We start from the raw sequence: 24,178 nt of genomic DNA on the forward strand, positions 1-24,178 counted from the left end.
CTGGCCAATTGTTGCCAGTAAGTTACTGTGAATACTTTTTACAGTAAAGGTACCGCATTTTCATTTACAGTATTTTATGTATTCGCTGTAAAGTGAAAAACAATTGATTTTAAATTAAGATATTTTTTTTTTTTTAGTTGTATTTGCAGTATTGGCTGTTTCCCTGTAAAAGCTAGGTCAGTTAAATACTGTGAATTCAATTGAACTTACATGAGCAATCATTAATAGAATAACTCATATTCCAAAATATTTCAGTTAACTGCAGACAATAAAACAATTTTAACTTTTGTTATTTATTTAAGACATTTCAAATGTATGACTGAAGTGGATGTTGACAGACAACAGTAGACATGGTTTGAACACAACCACAACCTTATCTGATTTGACACAGATAAGGGGGTTAAAAGCGCAGTGTGTGTAAGTGCAGTATGGCAACTGGCAAGTCTATGTAATGTAGTATAAGGAGTTGTGTGTGTACAGGATGCGGAGTAAAGAAACTCATCCCCAGTCTGTTTTGTGGGTGTTCCCTCAGTCTGCCACGTGGGAACAGAGACGTCTGCTTGACCTCAGTGGTTTAAACAGTCCGTGGTCAGAGCGTGAAATGTCTTTTGAAATACTTTTGGGCCGTTGTTGTACTCTTCTGGTATAGGTATCCTGCAGGGTAGGGAGAGGTGCTCTGATGGTACCTTTCGCAGTAAATGTCAAGTGTCTGAAAAAGAGAAAGAAAGCATACATTACAATTGACCCCGTTCATGAATATACAGTAATTAATGCAAACTACTCTGGTTGTGTGACAAATAAAAGCAAACCCACACTAGTCAGGTGCAATAGATAGAAGTAATGCAGATGTGTACAATACACCACCATAGCAAAGTTTGGGAGTTCACTTTGATATGTCCAGTGTTTTTTTTTTTTGAAAGGGGACATTTCGAAGTGACCCTACACTTCTGAACAGAAGTATGTCTATGTGATATCATACCTAATCTCATAATTGCCTGCGGCAACTCTGCCTTCATGCGAACACCACTTTTCTGATGCCTAACATACTGTAGGCCATCTCCCATCTGACTTGCAATAGCAGCCTCTGGCTCCAGGCTGGGACTTCTGGATGGCTCCTAAAAAGAATAAACAGCAATTGCCATACATATAATTTGTTAATAAACAGCAATTGCCATACAAAACAAATCATAGCTTTAAAAAATAAGCAAGGCAATCAGATGTAGAAATAGAAATGATAATTACCTTGCCATGAGGCACCCTTGCCACCCTTGTCACCATCTATGTTACTTCTTGATATCAGTTTATTTATGAACATAAATAAAACACAAACACTTACACCATGTTGAGGGCAGCAGCCATGGCTAACAGACATCATCAGGGTAGTGCCATCAGGTAGTGCCATCAGGGTAGACCGACTTCGCCCTGGACAGTTGTTGACAGTTGAGCCCACAAAGTCATAACAGACACATGAAAGGAGGGGATAAACTAAACAGTTACAGACACAAATACAGTACATGCACACATATTAAATGCTATATGCGTGTGTCTCTATTTGGTGAGTGAACTCACTTGCAGGCTTGGAACTTCTTCCTTATGGAAGTGACACACATTTGGAACATTCCAAAATGCACACAGCCTAAGTGTCTCTGACACAGCGTTCTCAGGGCAGCAGTCCTCACACCACCTACTAACAGAGGGAACAGAAAGAGGCTTACATTAATTAATACATTGCAAAACACACAGAACATGAAAAGACCATCACTGAAGCACTACTACACTCACATGCATCTTAAATAAACACATGCCTCAATTTAAGTCACCAAACATTGGGCAAATAAAGGCTATAAAATGAATACCATTTAGCCAAACACTACCCTTCACAAACTAAAGATCCCTTTACTTATCGGCATGATATTTCTGGTAATTGAAATTCCCCAAATGCTCCCCTTTCACATCCACTATATGACGGATCTATGAGCATGACTATGCAAAACTACAGTTCCTAAATTAGGGGTGAGATAACTTACACACAGGGCTCAAAATTAGCACCAGCCACCAGCCAAATGCTGGTACATGTTTGAAGTTGGCTGGTAGATTTCAGACAGAAAATAGGTATTTCCTATTGAATGGCTGGTGGATTTCACCAGTTCATCTGTCTCTGGCTGGTAGATATTCACATTTCAAAAAGTTAATTTTGACCCCTGCTTACACATCAGCCTACTTCATTCATTTGTTTTACTGGTCCTCTTTCCAGTTATAGCAACACTACATATTATGCATCAACACTACATGTATTAAGTTTAATGTTAACTACCCATGCCCCATGGAGTTCGCAAAGTAATGTTACTAACTAGCTGCTAACGTTAACAACTTTCACCCATAGACTGTATATACAGTCTATGCTTTCACCTGTGTCTGTCTGCTAGCTAACTTCAGCCTTCAGCCTGCATGGTAACAGCCACTTTAAGCTAAGCTACTTGCGTCTGATATTTCATTCAAACTAAAACTCTACATTCATAACGACATATCAGACTGAATTATTGCTAGATATGATATTGACTATCATTCGAAAAATCCCACATGATGGTTAAGTTAGTTACTGGAAAAGTTAACATTAACAGCTAACATCGCTAACGCTAGCGACGTTAGCTCGCTAGTTCTAGCTATCGATATGTGCTATGCTGATTCTAACATGACAATAATGGCTTTGGTTAACATTTCATTGTGAAAACAATACATTTCTAATAAATTCCCGTTTTCAATTGGCATACAAAAGTACTGTAATTCTTACCTTGAATATGATGTTTGTACAGAGTTGAAAATTGCAGTCAGATTCATGATTGAAAAGTGACGGTTGAAGTGAAGTCACTCTGGCTGGAGTTGAAAAGTCAGGGGTGGGGGATGGGAATTACTGCGTGTGCGCATGCGCTTATCAAGAGGCGATAAGCAGCCGTTAAAAACAATCGTGGAAAATTATTAGGCTGAAATGTGTTATGCTTGCTCAATAGTGTGATCAAAGCCTTAATTCTTGACATCAAATTGACTTTCTCAACAGTCTCTGGTATGTCATTATGAGTTAAAAGAAAGATAAGATTTAAAAAGGGAAAACACAGTAGGCTAGTTTACTTAGCTATTTACAGTAGCCTAGGCTACTAGTGGCTAATTGTGATTTGTTTACAGTAGTGTTTTGACTACTGTAATTTCTAAGGTAACACTTACTACTGTAATTGTAGTTTACAGTAGAGGTACCGCATTTCCATTTACAGTATTTTCTGTATTCACTGTGAAATGAAAACCAATTAAATACTGTGATTTCAGTAGTTTTACAGTAACTTACTGCCCAATTGTTGCCAGCAAGTTACTGTGAATACTTTTTACAGTAAAGGTACCGCATTTCCATTTACAGTATTTTATGCATTCACTGTAAAATGAAAACCAATTAAATACTGTGATTTCAGTTGTATTTACAGTAACTTACTGGCCAATTGTTGAAAAGAAAAAATACAGTAGTTTACTTTACTATTTACAGTACTATAGTGGCTATACTGTGTTTGTTTTACAGTAGTGATTTGACTACTGTAATGTTTACAGTAACACTTGGACTACTGTAATTGTAGGGGCGTTACTGTAAATTTTACAACATTCTACTGTAAAAAGCATATACAGTAGTGCTACTGTGAAATTTCCTGTAAATAACTGTGAATTTCACAGCCATTTTTTACAGTGTAGTAGGTGCATCTCCACTGAATTTTCAGCATAACATTTCCAGTAGGTAGGGCTAAGCATCTAACTATCTATTTAACTTTCTCATTCGTTTTGATAGAGGTGACCTAGGCCTGTTCTACGTGTGACCTACAGTGCGTTGAGGTGAGGATAATTGTCTCGTCGGCTGTTTTTTACCTAATAAATGAAACGAAACTTGATAATGTCATGTAACTGATAGGCTATACGTGACACCTGACGGTGCGTTGAGGTAAGGATTATTGTCTCGTCGGCTATTTAGTAAATGAAACGAAACTTCAAGAAAGACATACCGGTATCAATCATCTTTGTTAGAAGTCAGATACGGCTATGTGATTGACTAGGCTACATGACACCTGACGGTGCATTGAGGCTATGATATTTGTCTCGTCGGCTAGTTTTAATAGCCTACATTAAACGGAACTTGAAGAAATAATACCGAGGACATGACTCTGGTAGATTCGGTCATGCTCACAGTTTATATGCGTTCCCAAGTTAGTAGCATAACGTTCAGATCTGCTGCTCATCATAGTGGAGATTGCATATCATCATTTCGTATGCTGTTGCTGCATTTTGATGCAGGTCCCACGGAATCCCTTTCCTCTGTGTATAATATCACGTACAGCAGCCACCATCCTTTTTAAAGGTAGGCCAACTACTTATATTTATTATCTTAAAGGGACATAACAACCATGATCTTTAACCTATAGGTAAACATCTACTATTGTGACATCTTATTTTTAAAGGGATGCAAATGTAATGAAACCAACCATAGACCTACAGATGAGGAGAGTGATAATCATGCCACTTCAAGCCTCAGTCTTGATTTTAGAAATATTTTTCTTTTGTCTTACTGGTAAGATTTCATAACTTTATGAAATGATGCTTTTTGCAATCTATTTGACATTATCACAGAGAAATGACCACATAAATTACAAATACATATTTCTTCTTGAAGTTACCTATGGTATTGTTATAGGATTTTTTTTAAGTATCTTGATTTTGATTGTGTTTCAGGTGTGCAGTGTGGGTACTCTGTGACCTACACCCGCTCAAGTGTCTGTGGTTTTAACGGGGCATCAGTGGTCCTTCCCTGCAGATTTGAATATAGTTGGATTGGTCACTATGTCAAAGGAGAGTGGTATGAACAACACAGTGGGATTGTCAGAACATATACAAATAATTATCCTGACTGCAGCCTGAACATCGACAAATTTTCACACACACTCTCTGGTGTTTATCACTTCCAATTTCGCACAAGCCTACACCGAAGCTGGATAACAGGCTCATCAGGGGTCACTCTCTCTGTCACAGGTAGGCCTGGTGATGGGAAAATGTAAATTGTAGTGAATGAAATTCTTGAATGAATATGTAATGACTTCTAAGCTCTCTTAGACCTGCAGGTGAAGGAGGTTGCTGTGTCAGGGAATCAGAATCAGATTAAAGTGACCTGCAGCACCTCCTCCTGCAGCTTGGACTCTCACCTTCACTATGTCTGGTACAAGGATGGACAGACTATACGAGGCAAAACCACAGCCTCCATACTACTGGACTCAACCAAACCTGATGAAGCTGGTCGTTACTCCTGTGCTGTGAGAGGTCATGAGGCTCAGCGCTCCCCTGCAGTGTGTGAGTAGGCTACAGATGAAACTCTAATTCTTTAAAGGTACTGTAAACTATTCTGGATGATGTCACAGGAGTTGATGTTGGATCCAAAATTGCATTTTGACAAAACTGTGTTCCATAATACATGTGCATACTTTCTTGTACATGTAGTTTCCTTGTATACTGTGTAGCCTATAGGCATCTTTGACCACCAGCGCCCCCTATGTTGTGATTGAGCATGACCCCCTGCCTGCCGTGTCCGCTGTTCAAGTCTTCTGATGGCTGTCTTTTTGCTTTAATAAATGGCAGAGAAGGCAGTTGAGCTGCTCTCACTGTAGTAAATTAGCGTCTGTGCTTTTCTAATGGATTTGGTGTGTCAATCTTGCTAGTCAAAAAGTCCAAATCAAATTATCAGACTGTTGCACATTTAAAAAAGTAGGAGATTTAGCTGAGGTGCTTTACATAATCAAAGTAAGATTTACAACAAAACAAAATGGGCTACATGAGGAAGTAAGTTGATAATTAGTCATTAAATAATTTAATTTATGTTTAAAAGTTAGTTTTAAAAAGATTCAAATAAGGAATGAAGTAAAAATAGGAATAAAGTATGAAAGTTAAATAATACAATATTTTATATCTTTATCACTGTTCATTTAGGTGCCCCCAAAAAACAGTGCTGGGGTGTGACATATTCATCAACCAGCATATGTGCATTACTGGGGTCATCAGTGGGCATTCCCTGCACTTACAAATATCCCCAAGATCACACAATCAAGACAGCATTCTGGTTCAACAAACAAAAATCCCACTCACAACCTGCAGATATAAGCCTGGACAAAGACTACAAGAATCATGTGCAGTATTTTGAAAGCAAAGGGAATAATTTTACTCTGAGACTGAAAGACATCAGAGAGAGACACTCTGGAGAATATGCCTTCAGGCTTACAACAACACAGGGAGAAGGCTTCTCAGGATTACCTGGAGTCACCATCATTGTTACAAGTAACACCTTTAACCTTATTGTTTATCTATGAACACATCCTGTTTTGGGCTTCAGTTTATATAACCCCTTTAACCCCTCTATATCCTCTAGCTCTGCAGGTTCTGATCTCTCCTACTTCAGTGAAAGTGAGAGACAAGGTCACACTTACCTGTGCTACAACCTGTAGTCCGAGTAACAACCCCACCTTCATCTGGTTTAAGAATGAGCAGCCTGTGACTTATAACCACTCAACTGGAGACAACAAGCTGCATCTAAACTCAGTCAGCAGTGAGGATACAGGCCATTACTCCTGTGCCATTATAGGACATGAGAGTCTCCCTTCAAAGGCTGTGTTTCTCAACGTCAAATGTAAGTACACATGCAAAGCTATATCTACAGTAGCATATCTACGTTTTGGAGAGGATAATCTGCGGTGTTTCTAATCTGTTGCACTGGTTGTCAAGCCAGTTTCTTGACAGCCATAGTGCTACACGAATGGCAAGAATGGTTTCATATGCACAGAAGGTCCAGTATCCTGGGAATCATCATGCAAAAATGAATTTTTTTTTGGACAAAACCAATTGCACCGACTGCACTGTTCTGACATTGTGTGTTCTCTAGATCTGCAGGTGTGGGCACCTCTTGATGCAGTGAAAGAAGGGGACAAAGTCACCCTCACCTGTAATACTACCTCTACTCAAAGTAATCACCCCACCTTCACCTGGTACAAGAATGGACAGCCTGTGATCAATGAACAAACAACCAGTGACAAGCTGCATCTAAACCCAGTTAGGAGTGAGGATGCAGGCAATTACTCCTGTGCTGTAAAAGGACAGGCGTCTCTCTCCTCCACTGCTGTGTTTCTTAACGTCAAATGTAATCAGAGCTGCTTCTGTTCTTCCATGCGTTTCATATCAATATCCAAATGAAAATGAAAGATATTTGGTAGCTGTGATTGGTTAAATCAGGACAGGATTAATGTTTTAACAGACTCACCGAGGAATGTCTCAGTGTCTATCAGTCCTGCTGAAACAAAAGAGGGCAGTTCAGTGACTCTGACCTGCAGCAGTGATGCCAACCCACCAGTGCACACCTACACCTGGTATAGGAAGAGTGGAGCTGAATCTCTTATGAGGGGCACAGGGGAGAGCATCAGCTTCCGTGTGACGTCTGATACCTGTGGACTTTACTACTGTGAGGCACAGAATGAACTTGACTCCCAGAAGTCTACTGATGTTGCTGTTCCTGCAGGAGGTAAGGGTGTGGACTCTCACTGTTACAACCTCCTGTGCCCAATTCAGGCCTGGCAATGCCGGCCTAGCTGGGCTAATTAGCTAAACATGCACCTGGTGAAAGAGTGTCGCTATATTTAAGGGGTTGTTCTCCCTCTTGATTTGGGCACTGTTCGGTTTATCTCTCTCCCACTGGCACCTTCTCTTTCTATCTTTGAACATCATACTGACTTTGGCATGCACATACCCACATGAACACTTGCATACATGCTTTTACTTTCCCCCTAGACATCTTTTGATAATGGTTCATTTTTGCTTTTGTTTCCTTTTGAATAACACTTTATAAATAAATACTTTACTGTTTAAAGTTATCCCAACACCATCTTTATGTTGCGGCTTAGAGCCAGGTTTTAACATCACACACTAAAATATTACTTTAACTAATTGACTTCATATTGTAGTTCATATTTTATGATTGGGAACATAATGAAGAAGATTGTCATAGTTTCAATATTTTTTTTACTTTTCATAAATATTTTCAGAGGAATGTGTGGCTTCCATGGCATCAAAATCAGGAATGGTGATAGCTGTGATTGTACTCAGCATCCTGTTGCTAGCAACTGTGTCCATCAGGTAATTAAGAGATTTGTTTTAGCTGACTCTTTGTAGATTTAAGGACAAGAGAAATGGCTATTTATTATTTTTTCATAATTTTCAAATGTTCACTTTATCTTTATCTTTAACCAGTATGTGCATAGTCATAAGAAGAAACAGGACTACACAAACAATGAGAGAGGTATTGAGAATCAGTAACATCTCAAAACATCATGTATGAATTGAATTAACTGGTTTTCGTATGTCATGCTGTATAAATATAGATGTGTAAATCTCTTTCTCCTAATCATGTCACATCCTGCTGTATAATATAGATGTGTAAATCTCTTTCTCCTAATCCTGTCACATGTATAATATAGATGTGTAAATCTTTATCCTAATCCTGTCACATGTATAATATAGATGTGTCAATCTCTTTCTCCTCATCATGTCACATCATGCTGTATAATATAGATGTGTAAATCTCTTTCTCCTCATCATGTCACATGTATAATATAGATGTGTAAATATCTTTCTCCTAATCCTGTCACATAATGCTGTATAATAGATGTGTAAATCTCTCTCCTAATCCTGTCACATCCTGCTGTATAATATAGATGTGTAAATCTCTCTCTCCTAATCCTGTCACATCCTGCTGTATAATATAGATGTGTAAATCTCTCTCTCCTCATCATGTCACATCCTGCTGTATAATATAGATGTGTAAATCTCTCTCTCCTAATCCTGTCACATCCTGCTGTATAATATAGATGTGTAAATCTCTCTCTCCTAATCCTGTCACATCCTGCTGTATAATATAGATGTGTAAACCTCTCTCTCCTCATCCTGTCACATCCTGCTGTATAATATAGATGTGTAAATCTCTCTCTCCTAATCCTGTCACATCCTGCTGTATAATATAGATGTGTAAATCTCTCTCTCCTAATCCTGTCACATCCTGCTGTATAATATAGATGTGTAAATCTCTCTCTCCTCATCCTGTCACATCCTGCTGTATAATATAGATGTGTAAATCTCTCTTTCCTAATCCTATCACATCCTGCTGTATAATATAGAATAGATGTGTAAATCTCTCCTAATCCTATCACATCCTGCTGTATAATATAGATGTGTAAATCTCTCTCTCCTAATCCTATCACATCCTGCTGTATAATATAGATGTGTAAATCTCTCCTAATCCTGTCACATCCTGCTGTATAATATAGATGTGTAAATCTCTCCTAATCCTGTCACATCATGCTGTATAATAGATGTGTAAATCTCTCTCTCCTAATCCTGTCACAGCGGCTTGATTCTGATGCTCATGATTACACATACCCTACGTTCACGCCCTCCAACACTCAACAGGTGAGTGGTCACATGTTATCAGCAGTAAAGATGCTGGGTGTTTATTTGTTGTTGTTTTATCTAAAGCATTCACAAATAAACTAGAAATGGCTATATAAGCATTAATAAATGAATAAATAGGACACTATTGGTGGGAGAGTGTATAGTGCAGTTGTCCGGGGGAGGGGGCAGTTGAGGGGCAAAATGTCCGCCTCCTTCTTGTCCCTGTAAAATACAATGCAAGTTAATGAAAGTCTACTATATGACTGCATTCAAGACGCAAATCCTTTGATCACCTAATCGCCGTGTGAATCTGTGTGTGTGTGTGCGTGTGTGTGCATGCCTGTCTTTCAGAATGTGAAGAGTGTGGGTGAAACGTACATGCCTCTCCAGAGAAGGGCTCAGGCCTCAGTGTATGTGAATCTGCATAAAAAAGAGACGGCCGCTACAGAGATGGAGGCCAAGGAACCCAGGGTGGAATGGCACGCCAAACCTTGATGCCTAGACCCTTTTTATGACTGCTGTTAGTCATTATTAAATTGAAGCTGTTTTCATGTTTCCTTTCAAACTCGTAAACTCTCTTTCTACACCTGTCATACTTTAGCAGCGACCATGAGTTTAGAATAAGGTTAATTTGCTTTAGCTTTAATCATCTATTTTATGAAAAGTTCGCTATAGAGACCTGTTAGAGAATAAGCTTATCGGTGAATTTTATTATTATTTGTGATTTGCAATAAATTTGACCAATCTTATCTATAATTTTACTATTTTGTTTGTATTTTATTTTTTCATATATTTCAATGTATATTGTCAGCACTTGTCAGCATTGGTTTTCCACTTGTAATGTTGACTTGCTTTTGTAATAACCCAATAAAGATCATTTCAATTCTAAAATTGGCTGATCTGAGTAATGATGCAGTCTGACCCAGTTTATTCACTGACATAATTTCCTGTCTAAGGTAAGGGTGAGCAAATAGTCTCCCTCAAAGGCACATTCATCATTACAAGAGAGTAAACAGTCATCACAACTTCATAACTCCGAAGTAGCAAATCAACTAATGTGTATGTATAGCAGAAAGACTAATGTAACCCTCTGAACCCTATAATAAGTCACCATCAAAATAATCTTTATTATAAGCCATGAGTCAGCTTGAAATATGGCAAAAATAGTTCATGATGGCTTTTTCTGCACAGTGGCACATGTCATATGTTCTTCACCAATTCCTGCCCCCTACTGGGCATTTTCATGTTTGCATGTGCCCCTATGCCCAAATGAACCTTGTAGCAAATCTGAATTTGCTCTGGAGGTCAAATTAATTTGCTCCAGGTCAAATTCATATTTGGCTATGGCCACTCCACACCGCGTTTTGTGCTTTGTCCAGTTACTCTGAAACACTGCTGACCTTGGACTAATGCATTTCCTGGTGCAGCACCTGAGCAACAGAGAGGTGACGACATAAAGCAAACATGCTGTATTTTAGGCTATATTTTCTTTTTAAATTAAAAACAATAGCCTACTTTTCAACAGTAGGGGGCACTAAAAGTTTGTCTTCAAATAACGTTTTATATCCAAATTATATTCTCCATCTCATTTATTCTGCATAGCAGTGCACTGAAAAGAATGTGTTGAAAACAACACAGCTCATGTATTTAACCCATCTCTGTGTACAGATAGGGACAAGACAGTTTGTGTTGCTTCCCTTTTTTATTTGTGTCACACATGCTAGCTCAGGCATATGAAACATAAGGGAGTTCCACACAAAAAGTAGCAATAATGTATATTTATTTTAAAAAAAGTCAGTATAATGAAGCTAAAAAGTAGTGCATACTGATGTATTAGAACAAGTGCTCGCCAACATACAGTGGGGTAGATTGTGTAGTTGAGACACGAGTATAGTAGTTGAGACACCTTAAATATCTTGTGTGCGCAGCAAGCCCAAGTTGTGATTTTTGTTATGCACATGTGTATTAGTGTCCTCTTTTATCATGGAATTTTTTTTGGACCCCAAAAAAGTCTCCAATCCAAAGTTATCAGTAAAAGATGTTTTGAAGATGTTGACGTCACTGAGTGCCTCTGACAATGAATAGCTCTTTACCCTTATGAAACTGTTAAACAACTGGTATCATTACAAACGTTATCATGTGCCCTAAAAATGTCATATTTTATGACATTATGTCAGGTATATGTAATGTGTTGTTCACACACACACACACACACACACACACACACACACACACACACACAGAGCATCAGTCAGGTTCCAAAATTGACTTGTTTAAGTGCACATGGGTTTGCACTCACAATGTGTGTTTTTTTCTTTTTAAATGCCACATATGAATACGTTTGTTTAATGCAGTCTAGATGTTAGTGGCTGTATAAGCAATTGTATTTTTAAAATTAAAAGTGATAATAAATGTGCATTTCCCTTTGCAATTTGACTGGCCCATTTCACCTGAAACTGCTCATACAAAAACAGTTGTCACGGGTGATGTTTTTTCAAGAACTGTAGGGCCTGAAGACTTATATTTTGTTACATACTTTCAACACAAAAGTATGAAAAACTGTCCTTAGTAATCATAAAAACACTTGGAAAAGGCATAGATGATTGATAGAAGGCTAAATAAAACACAAGACAAATGAGAAACATCTTTCAAAGAAACTATTGATTTTAAATAAACAATTGTATTACTTTATCAAACAGAAAGGAAGTGCAAATCATTTGATTAAAATGCTAATGCAATTTGCCATTGTTTTTCTTGTAAGTATGTATCCTGTTTCAGTGGTTCTTAAACTTTTTGTAGCAACCTCCCAAAAAAACATTGGCCAAATCTTCGATCCCCCTTTCTCCAACTGGCAAAATATGTTTCACGTTGAAAACATTACAGAGGCAGATTGACTTCTCTCAGTGTACGTCAACACCAAAGGCACTAATATCAAAGCCATTTAGCAATCTGATTTATTATTTAACTAACAAGCACTCATCCAATACAATAAAAGGCTGCATGATGGTCTGTCACTGGTAAGCTTATGTAGGCCTACAGCATCTTCATGCTTGTGATTGCAAGAAGAGGTTTGAGTTTGTGTAAACAGAAGCATTATGGAGACAATGTGAATACTGAATATCCCAGGTCGGTCTAAAAACCTTTAGAAAAATGTATTTAATTCAGACTGCAAACCACTTCATGATCTTAATCAACGGCTATATATAATATAGAGAAGCTGAATAATGCTTGATGAAGTTTTATTGATGAATCGATGAAGGTAAAAGGTTGGGGAATTTGGGGAATAGATACCATCTATAGTGTATAGTGGGGTGAGGGTGGGAGGGTGGCGGTGTAGTAGGGGTTAGGCCGGGGGACACTGGGGGTAGTCGGAGTACAGATGGGAATCTTGGAGAATGCTGCACCGAGCTCCTGATGTTGCTGGAGATCTTCAGCACTCACTAGCCTGGCACACCGATATCCTCGTTGCTGAGAGGGAGAAACAGGTGCACAGACTCTCTACGTTCCATGGGTCCCATGAGTGTGTGTGTCATTCTGATGGTGAGTAGATGGGGGTCTGTTGGTGACTGCAGAAAGATAGGTATCAATATAAAAACTTCACAAAAACAAACTTGACAGTCACTAACTCAGCCAGTGTGACGAGACTCACCTGTCCTTCTCCTGACCCCCGCCGACACACACACCTCTCTCCTTCAACCTCTTCGGTCAGCTTCACAGTCCACTACGGAGCCTGTGCTGGACATCACAACAACACAGATTTAATTGAAGAATGACAGCATGACAGGTAAGACAGACCACACAATACTATGAAATATTATACTGAAACCTGAAGAGCGTGATGCCTAATTGTTCTAACCCTACCTCTTGCTGCATCCCCTCTGATGGAGAACCCTTCACACCTAAAGGTGAGAGGTCACTGTCCAACAGAGGGGTGCGCTGGACCAACGGAAGGGGGGTAGGGGGGGGGTGAAGGGTGATGCCTAATTGTTCTACACCCTACCTCTTGCTGCATCCCCTCTGATGGGAGAATCCTTCACACCTAAATGTGAGAGGTCACTGTCCAACAGAGGGGTGCGCTGGACCAAATTAAGGGGTGTGGGGGTGGGGGTGGGGGAGTGGGGTGGGTGGGGAGTCCCCTGAGATCACCGCTTGACACAGCGGCGACCTCGGTAGGGGACTCCGGTAGGGGGGCGGGGGACGCTGGGGGCAGTCGGAGTATAGTTGGACACAGGAATCTTGGGGAGCACTGCATCCATCTCCTGATGTTGCTGGAGAGTACGGTCCACTATCCTGGCACACCGACGTCCCTTCCTCAGTGCAGCCTCAGGGGGCTGAGAGGGGGGAACAGGTGCACAGGTTACACCCGCACGCTGTATCTCTGCCCGCCGCTCCAGCAGCATGTACTATAAATACAATATCTCCTTTCAGTGTCAAGAACAGATTTCTCAAAAGAAATTCACTTAATTAGCAATCTGATTGTATACATTGTAGAGAAGAGCAATGTAACATTTCAGGGTGGGATATCAGATTAGGTTGTTTTTACAAATGGGTAAGCAGTGAGATGTAAAGCATCCATTTTGATAAAGTGTGGCCCTCCATCTTAAATTGCAATGAGACTTCACAACACAGCAGGTGTAAAAGTAGTAGCCTGTTTTCATGAGATGTGAAGCAGGTCTATCTGCACCTTCACCACAGAACTGAGCACAGCCAGAGAGCACCAGCATGGCCTGTCCTGTCTGATGAGGTGTGACAACTCTGGCCCACTCATGACCAGGGCCATTTTGGAAAAGTCCTACCTGAATCTGATATTAGTAGTGACTCTCTGAAAGTACTGTAGGTCAAATCATCAGATCTTACTTCATTGCCATAATGGTTCCTTTTTCATTTCTAAATCTAGACTGTCATGGTTCGATTTGATTATCATTTTCAAATGACATGGCAATTAAACTGAAAGTACCAGCACCAGCACCTTGACCACGACACTGAGCAGAGTATCACCCCCTGCTCTCTCTGATGAGGTGTTGACAACTTTCACACTCACCCAAGATTAGAACTATTTTGTCCAAGTCTCAATAACCCCCTTTCTTCTGACAAGTCAAGTCAGTAGTTGACTACAACGAGCTGAAGGTAGGACAACTGTTGATCAGAAAACAACCTCTCTTTTGGCTGCTTTTTATTTTCTACACCTAGACTTTTGCTAAGAGTAAAGAAAACTTTGTATAAAGTGTTTGAAATGTTTAAATGTTTAAATGTCAAAGGGTTATAATATAGGCTAGCCTAGTATGTAACCGACGACTGCTGAGTGCAGGAAAAGAGAAAATGATGTTTTTAGTATTTTGATGATTTTGTAGTATGTTGGTGAAGGGATGGCCTAGAGCTGCCGTTCTTTTAGATTAGTACATTGGGGGATCCCGTTTCCGAGGAATAGAACTCAACTCAACTGAAACAGCAGATGTTTTGAGAACCAACAGCCTGAACTCACTCTATTTTTGAATGTTATACAAAATATTGGTATTCCAAAGGGGCAGCCGTGGCCTACTGGTTAGGGCTACAAGCTTGTAACCGGAGGGTTCGATCCCCGACTAGTCCACGGCTGAAGTGCCTTTGAGCAAGGCACCTAACCCCTCACTGCTCCCCAAGTGCTGTTGAGCAGGCAGCTCACTGCTCCGGGTTAGTGTGTGCTTCACCTCACTGTGTGTTCACTGTGTGCTGTGTGTGTTCACTAATTCACAGATTGGGATAAATGCAGAGACAAAATTTCCCTCACAGGATCAAAAGAGTATATATACTTGTACTTAAATACATGTAGATGTGTAGACTCTTAGTGAATGAAGCGATGGTATTTCATGACATAATTGTAAATGATGCATATCTAATGAGTATCCCTAATTATATTTCGAAGGAGAGGCATCCATTTTAAAGCATTTAAATTATCTAGATCATTCTCAATTAAGGTCCTGTGATATCAGTTGTTGACTGGCCTACTGAGGTACAGTAATGGACGAGGAGAGAAAGGGACTTTAGGATGTGTGCTGCAAATGAAACACTCTGGTTATGCTATGGCATCATTTAGATCATTATCAGAGGTCGTTTTAATTCAGTTAACTCAGCTGGTTATTAAACTGAAAGTCTAGCAGCACCAGCACATTGACCACAGCACTGAGCAGGGTCAGACTCTTTCATCACCCCCTGCTCTCTCTGATGAGGTGTTAGCAACTTTCACACACTCAGTTATGAGCAGAGCTATCTTGCCTCAGTCTCAATAATAGCATCTCTTTTACTCTGGCTATGTAGTCAAGTCATGTTAGTGGCGGCCATCTCCCTAATACAGTATACGTTCTTTTGAATGTCAGTCAACTGTTGGACCTACAGTAAGTGATAATATACAATCAGTTTAACCCTTACAACATGGCATCACTTTCAAGTTTCATGTTGGGCCCAGCTAGAATTGATTGCTGAACACTAATGTATAATTCTTGTGAACCAAAGGACACAAAGATGTGTTTGATGTCAATTTAAATGTATTGTCTTAGAGAGGAACATACAGTATTAACATTACATCTAGTAAAACTGCATGTACTCTTAGACCCTGTTGAGATCTATCATTTAATACCACATGGAAAATATGCTCCATTTTTAAATCTGAGAAGGCATAGGCATTTTCTAGATTTAAAGCCTTAGTTTCTTAATTTTTTATTACTTATATATTCATAAAATATTTTGAAATATTTTGAAGCACTTTTAGTATTTTGCTCATTCAACAATGCAACAATATAGGCGACATAATCTGTCATTATCAAACATTGCAGCACTCAGTCAATACCTTTGTCTCTGGCCCCTGTCTAGGTTGATTTCTAAAGCACATATCCAATACTAGCTATTTTGATCAGTCACAACAATGTAGCAATACAAAATTAACTGAGAAACATTTGCTATTATACTAGAATATCTGAGTTGGTAATGCTGTGAATCCTTGAGGGGAGTATGTTAAATGAAAGTTTCAAATTGTTTTACAAATCACAATACAAAATTCTGTGTTTATTCTACTAAATGAAAAGTATGAAAGTGAATCATAACATTTGTAAATCAACATTTGTAATCTGCATATAAAAACTGCACATTATTTCTAAAGGGGCACAAATCAAATGAAAACATCTACTGTTGCAGTGAAAGAGACAGTCATGCCATTTCAAGCCTCAATCATATCTGTAGGAATTTTGTTATCCCTGTGTCTTCCAGGTAAGACTTGATAACTAATGAAGAAATGACGCTTTTGTAAAGTTCCTGAATTTCATGCACATAATAACATATGTGTTCAGCCTTTGATTCAATAGAAATGGTTTATCTTTGTAGGAGGATGCTTTTAGCCAATTGGATTAATCACAATGTCATGACTTCTGACAGTATCATTTCATTTACAGTACATAATTACCTTGAAGTTGATAACTCTTTCATTTTGACATGATGGTTTTTCAGGTGTGCAAAGTAGGTATTCTGTGACCTACAATCCCTCAAAAGTCTGTGGTCTTAAAGGAGCATCAGTGGTCCTGCCCTGCACATATTACTATTCTGGGATTGGGCACTATATGAGAGGAGAGTGGCATAAAGGGAAGAGTGGGAGAGTCAGAGATCATAACCCTCCTAATTATGACTGCAGTCTGAACATAAATAAACTATCAGATGATCACTCAGGTGTTCATCACTTTCGGTTCTACACATTCCTACACAGTAGCTGGATGACAGGCAATGGCGTCACTCTCTCAGTCACAGGTAACGATGAGCTCATCAATACAATGACCCAATGTTTTGGAATTACATTCAGAAATGAAGGTGTAATTATTATCCTGTCCTCTCAGACCTGCAGGTGAAGGAGGAGGCTGTTGTAGGCAACCCGAATCAGACTAAAGTGACCTGCAGCACCTCCTGCAGTTTGGGCTCTCAGTATGTCTGGTACAAGAATGGACAGATTTTAGAACACGAAACAGCAGCCTCCATACTACTGGACTCAACCAGACCATCTGAAGCAGCCAATTACTCCTGTGCTGTGAAAGATGAGGCTCTCCGCTCCACTGCAATTTGTGAGTACTGTAGATGTAACTCCAATAAACACAATATCACAGTACATCAGCAATAGTCCTATGAAATGTCCATTGATTGTTTTCTGTTGTTACAGATCATTTAAGTGTGTCTTTTGTTTGTTATCACTGCTTCAGGTGTTCCAGAAAAACACTGCTGGGCTGTGAAGTGCTCATCTAACAGTGGGGGAGAACAGGGTAAGTTGAGCCATATTAGTAGGATTAATTGTATAAAATACAGTATAATGGAAATAAACAAGGACTTCAACAAAAAATATTGTGTGTGAGCTCATTTGTATTTCTTCAGCTGTGCTGCAGGTAACCATGGTGCCTAAAACAGTAACAGCGGGAGGAGAAGTGACACTGACCTGTCACACCTGCACTCAGAGCAACAACCCCACCCTCATCTGGTACAAGAACACGCAGCCTGTGTCTAACCAACACCCAACCAGAGACAACAAGCTGCATCTAAACCCAGTCAGCAGTGAGAATGCAGGCAGCTACTCCTGTGTTGTCAAAGGAGATGAGAGTCTCTTTTCAACCGCTGTCTTTCTCAATGTCACATGTGAGTTATCAAATCTTTACTTTAATCTCCACACACGGTTTTACCATCTTCAAAAAGGGGCTGCATGCAGAGGCTGCATTTTATGCGCAAACTAAGACCATTTAGAGTGGATAGAGATAATGATGTTACTTTTCTATCACTCATTTGTAGAGAGCATGCTACTTTCTTTGTCAGTGTCAGTGACCAACAAAAACAAACTTAGGAAGATTGTCAACATGGCCAGCAAGGTTGCAGGGCAAAAACCAGACAGTATGGCTGTTATATGAAAGGGGGTTGGTGAAGAATGGTCAGGCAATAAATCAAGATCTGTCACATCCCCTACAACAGGCACATGAGGTGTTGCCATCAGGGAGGAGGTTCAGGCTACCTTCTTTCCAAACAAATCGAGCCAATAAGGCATTCATTCAAGCCAGTTTTAAAATGATGAACAATAAGTTACCTGCAGGAGAGCACTTCAGTACCACCATGCACTTTTTGCACTTCATGGTCCTATTTATATGCAGTGGGGTCTGTGTGTTCTGTCCTAATGTTGTATATGTGAAGGGGTGTGGTAGGGTGGGGATGGTTGGGGAGAGTAAAATTCTGTTGCATATTCTGTCTCTAACTGTCCTAAGGCCGGCGCCCACCGGACACAGCGTTCTGCGGTCTTGGTTTGACACGCAGGATTTTAGAATAGTTTTCTATCTCTGTGTGCGGCTGCTGCGCGGCAGACGTTTCCAGTGGGCTTTGCTCTATTGAAAACAATGCAGTTTTCATTTGTTTACTGTCGTGGGGCTTTACTGTCTTTTTGTATAAATGTATCAGATGTACTGTATTACGCAGATCAATCTTCCAAAAGGACAAATAATACATCTATCTATCTACACACTGTGGTAATGACAGTGTACTTGTAGTTACAATGAGCAACTTTTGTGTATGAGAAGATTTAAAAGCACACGTCACCACTAACATATTTCACCAGATGTGCCAAGGAATGTTTCAGTGTCCATCAAAGCCTCTGGTGAAATACAGGATGGAACTTCAGTGACTCTGACCTGTAGCAGTGATGCCAACCCACCAGTGCACACCTACACCTGGTATATGAAGAGTGGAGCTGAATCTGTTGCTAGTGGCACAGGGGAGAGCATCAGCTTCAATGTGACCTCTGATACCTCTGGACTTTACCACTGTGAGGCACAGAATGAACTTGGCTTTCAGAACTCTACTGATGCAGTCACAATTGAGACAAAACGTGAGTTTTGCTTTTCTGTTCTATTACTCAGATTTGTCTTAATAAATTAATATGATAATTATTTAATTATAATTTATCATTTTAAGGCTTGTCATTGTTATGCAAAGAGAATTATCATTGGGAAATTACAGATATGTGTAAACGCCTGTGCTTTCCAGCAGAGTGACAATACAGTAATATTGCATGTTAAACCTAAAGTTCACTGTGCAAGTAATCTGTGAATTAATTTATTTTCAAAATAGAAAAAAGAAGAAAAGTAATTTGTCTTCAAGACCACATACCTTAGAGGTGAGTAACCTGATGTTTTTCATAAACAGGTGCTACTGCTTGGTATGTATACTGTAAATTGATTTACTGTCTTCTGACTCTTCAGGCTGATGCCAGTGATGTCTATGCCAACGTCATGCCAACGACCATGACCTCTGACCCAGGGCAGAGAGCAGACTCTCAGGGGAATGAAGACGATGTAAATTACGCCAGCATCCAGTTCCAACCACGCACTAAAAAACAAAAGTCTCTCCACAATAGTAAAAGACTGCAGCAGCTCAAACAAGATGAGGATGTTGTCTATGCTTCTGCTCAACCAAGACAATCAAATACTGCCACCTGGTGAGTTTATTTTGCTACTACAGGACACATGCCATATTTCAATCTACAGCACCGTCAACAAATTCAACAACATTGTTGAAGACTAAGCAGTCAGAAGACGGTGTGTGTTTATGGATTTATTAATATCAGCACACACTAAAGCACCATGTTATATGCTGTTTTTTCACTTAGCTATTTCCGACAGGGAATGTATTATGTACATGACGAGTATTAGAGAGATGCTTTGTTAATGATTTACTGTTAAGACATGCTGATTGTAATTTTGGATATCAATCAAAATTCATGAAGAATGCACATGTTCACCCAAATGCATTGTTATCCTTGGGGTCAATTTGACCCCAATGTTTAACATCATGAAATATGTTTTTTGTTTTGCTTCATGTTTCATGACTTTTCCTCATTTGAAGGATACAAAAAAGTATGAAATGTACACAATAATATGTTTCCAATGTCCTGTACAAATATTTGTTACATTGGTGTTCTTGGGGTCAATTTGACCCCATTTGTATTAAACATGAGGTAAATTAATATTTGACACATTATGGATATTATTATTGTAATAGTATGAGAACATGTAGTTATTATCATTATTACAAGTGCATATTACATTAAGTTACATAAGTTATTTTGGCAGGACTGAAATAGTCAAAAGGTGAGGCAACAGCAATCCTTTGGGCTGCTGACACTGGATGGGCAATATTGCCAGCCAGAGTTCCAGGGTTCATAAAGGGGTGTGGGCGGGGTGGGATTGTTTTGTAGGGCTTTTAATGGTGGTTATTACACTTAGGTAGCCTAATCCTTGGATTCTTTTTTCTTCAAAATAGGAAAAAGAAGAAAACTACTTTGTCTTCAGGTCCATATACCTTAGAGGTGAGTAACTTGATGCTCAGATACAGGTGTTACTGCCTAGTATATATCTATAAGCTAATTTACTGTCCTCTGACTCCTCAGGCTGATGCCAGTGATGTTTATACCAACGTCATAACCTCTGACCCAGGGCAGAGAGGGGACTCTCAGGGGAATGAAGACGATGTCAATTACGCCAGCATCCAGTTCCAACCACGTTCTAAAAAACAAAAGTCTTGCTACAGAAATAGTAGACCTCAGCAGCTCAAACAAGATCACAATGTCGTCTATGCCTCTGTTCACCAGAGCCAATCAAATACTACCACCTGGTGAGTTTATTCTGCTGCTACAGAACATTTGCTACATTTCCTCTATCTCATGTTGATCTTTTTATTTGTTTTAGAGATCTCTCACATCTTTTGATATACAGTACAGTAATTACCACACGCACGCATCCTTGACCCACACAACGTAACACAAGCATGATGTACATTCTCTGCAGGACTGATGGTGATTTTCCCGTCTACAGCTCTGTCAACAAAAACAAAGTCAACAAAGCTGTTGGTGTCTAAGCACAGTCACAACATGGTGTGTGTGTGTTTATGAATTTATTCATATCAAGACACACTAAAACACCACATTATCTGCTTTTGGATCACTTTTCTATATCCTACAGTGAATTTATTGCAGCTATTTTGTAAGTACAGTATAGATGCTTTGTATGTATGTGATTTACCCAAATGCTGAAATGCATAGTTCTAAAATGGCAACAGCCCATTTTATATAGATAATGGCCATCATGCTGTTTTTTTTAATTGCCTATAAACTGTTACTGACATTGGCCGGGTTTCCCAGATTCTTTAAGAAGCTCTTAAGTGATAAGAACTTCTTAGGAGCGTTCTAGAGTGCTGCTAAGAAGTTCTTAGCACTTAAGAGCTTCTTAACGAATCTGGGAAACCCAGCCATTTTCTGTCCATTATTCTGAACATTGATGACCTCCTATTGACCTGATGACCGCCGACCTCCTTTTTTCATACCATCATACTTGGGTTTAATTTCTTTCTTACAGTTTTAATTTCTTTTTATGCAGTTGTATCTCTGTCTTAGTTTAAAATTTCATTCAAAAGAGTTTTTATGGTACATAATTTAAAAAAACTTTTCTGAAAGTAAATAAAATTGTGTGCTACAAAATGCTTTGGTTGATTTCAGTGACACTGAACTGCATACACAGTGAGATTTATTTTGGTCTTTCTTCCTGCAATTGCTGTTTGAGAAAATATTCTCCAAGAACAACCGTCAAGAGCACCAGCCTCAGTCCTGCACATAAAAGGTGATGGATGACATGTAGCCAAGCCACAGTTACTTAGGGAGGGTAATGGATAACTGAGGAAACACTGATGTTGTCTGTGGCAGAAGAGGGATTAGATAAATGGAAAATGAATGGATTAACATTCATAACAAATTATAGATGATGATACATGCAGCATACATTACGTTTAATTTAGTGCTTAAAGGGATAGTTCGGATTTTAAGACACGAAGTTGTATGGGTTCCCTGTCAGCAACGTAGTGCATCAGCACTGACTTACCCCCGACAGCGTCCTGTGAGCCGAGATCCAGCCGGTTTTAGATCGTTTTTGATGCTGAAGAAAGTAGTCCGGCAAGTTTCTGGGGTCACGAAAGTAAAGTGTTTTTCTTCTCAAAACCATATGCGTTCAACAGAGTGATATATTTGCACCACAAAAACGTTGTCCAGGAAAAATTCAAACCTCGTTATCACTTACTTATTTTTCGCGATTCCTATCACTGCGCGCTACTGACAGCTGGACAACGTTTTTGTGGTGCAAATATATCACTCTGTTGAACGCATATGGTTTTGAGAAGAAAAACACTTTACTTTCGTGACCCCAGAAACTTGCTGAAGAAAATAGTCCGGCATCAAAAACGATCAAAAACCGGCTGGATCTCGGCTCACAGGACGCTGTCGGGGGTAAGTCAGTGCTGATGCACTACGTTGCTGACAGGGAACCCATACAACTTCGTGTCTTAAAATCCGAACTATCCCTTTAAGAACAGATCCCTGAGGAAGCTTGGTGATAGCCAGGCTGCAGATGGATTGTATTGGCCATACGATATTCAATGCATTAACAACATTTTATTGCGAAACACAAATAATATACATTAAAATGTACAGTTCAGGGGTGTACTCACTTATGCCCCATGCATTTCAAAGAAGAACATTTATTTATTAGACATTATTATTAATTTGTGGTGTCCTTAAAGGTTGTATTTTTCCTCATTTATTTAATTAAGGCATTAAGATCACTTTCCAAAGGATGATTTCTTATTCCTGTTTTCAGCCAACTTTAGCATGGGTGTATTCACTTATTCCAAGCACTGTATTGTGCACACAGAGTATTTGTAAAAATAGTAATGATTATCTCTGGGAGCCTGAGGCAAAGACAAACTTGAGTCAGTTCGGATTAAAGTGCAGATTTTCATTATTTCCCTTTTTGTGACATCAGATACAGTATTTGAAGGAGCCAATTATAGAGTGCCAAACATTGTTTATTGTTTTGTGGTTTGATATTCATATCAGTGAAGTACTTAAATTCTCCATACTGTTTTTTTTTTCAAAATCAAATTCAAATATGTTCTCTTAGCTGAAGTATTTTTCTTTTGTTGTTCAAATAATTTGCAACCAAAAGATATACAGTACAGCAATATGCATTAACCCTTATGTTGTATTTGACCCCAAGCAGTGTTTAACATCATAAAATATATGGTTCACTTTTTTTGTTTTGCTTCAAGTTTCATGACTTTTCCTCATTTGAAGGGTACAACAGAGTAAACATGAAATTTGCACAAAAATATGTTTCCAATGTCCTGTAAAAAAAATAGTTACGTTGGTGGTATTGGGGTCAATTTGACCCCATTTTTATGAAACATGATGAAAATGAATATTTGACAAATTATGGATATTATTATTGTAATAGTATGAGAACATGTAGTTATTATCATTATTGCATATACAAGTACATATTACATATAAGTTATTTTGGCAGGTCTGAAAAAGTCCAAAAAGTCAGCCTTTGGGCTGTTGACACTGGATTGGCCATATTGCCAGTCAGGGTTCCAGGGTTCATAAAGGGGTGTGGGGGGGTGGGATTGTTTTGTAGGGCTTTTGATGGTGGTTATTACACTCTTGTTAAGTACCTACCACAAAAAAAACTGGGTAAAAAAAATAATTTTAATCATTTTTTGAGAGTTTTTTTAGCTGGGGTCAAATTGACCCCAAGGACAACGAACGTCGGTAAGATTTGAGGACAACATGAGGGTTAAGGCACTG

General features: G+C 39.1%; 1 long non-coding RNA gene across 3 annotated transcripts; it reads right to left on the reverse strand.

The window, feature by feature from the left end:
* Nucleotides 1–274: 274 nt before the first annotated feature.
* LOC134075609 (uncharacterized) lies at nt 275–2,018 on the reverse strand. 3 transcript variants are annotated; one of them, XR_009938365.1, is made up of 4 exons: nt 1,570–2,018; nt 1,337–1,485; nt 980–1,115; nt 275–709 (listed from the first exon to the last, which is right to left on the reverse strand). It is a non-coding gene; the product is annotated as an uncharacterized LOC134075609 (long non-coding RNA). The 3 variants fall into 3 exon arrangements; XR_009938359.1 differs by having other exon boundaries at nt 1,337–1,422; nt 1,570–2,017; XR_009938353.1 differs by having other exon boundaries at nt 1,337–2,013.
* Nucleotides 2,019–24,178: the final 22,160 nt, after the last annotated feature.

This window comes from Sardina pilchardus, chromosome 1 (genome assembly GCF_963854185.1).
Source record: "Sardina pilchardus chromosome 1, fSarPil1.1, whole genome shotgun sequence".
In the NCBI taxonomy this organism is placed as follows: Eukaryota; Metazoa; Chordata; class Actinopteri; order Clupeiformes; family Clupeidae; genus Sardina; species Sardina pilchardus.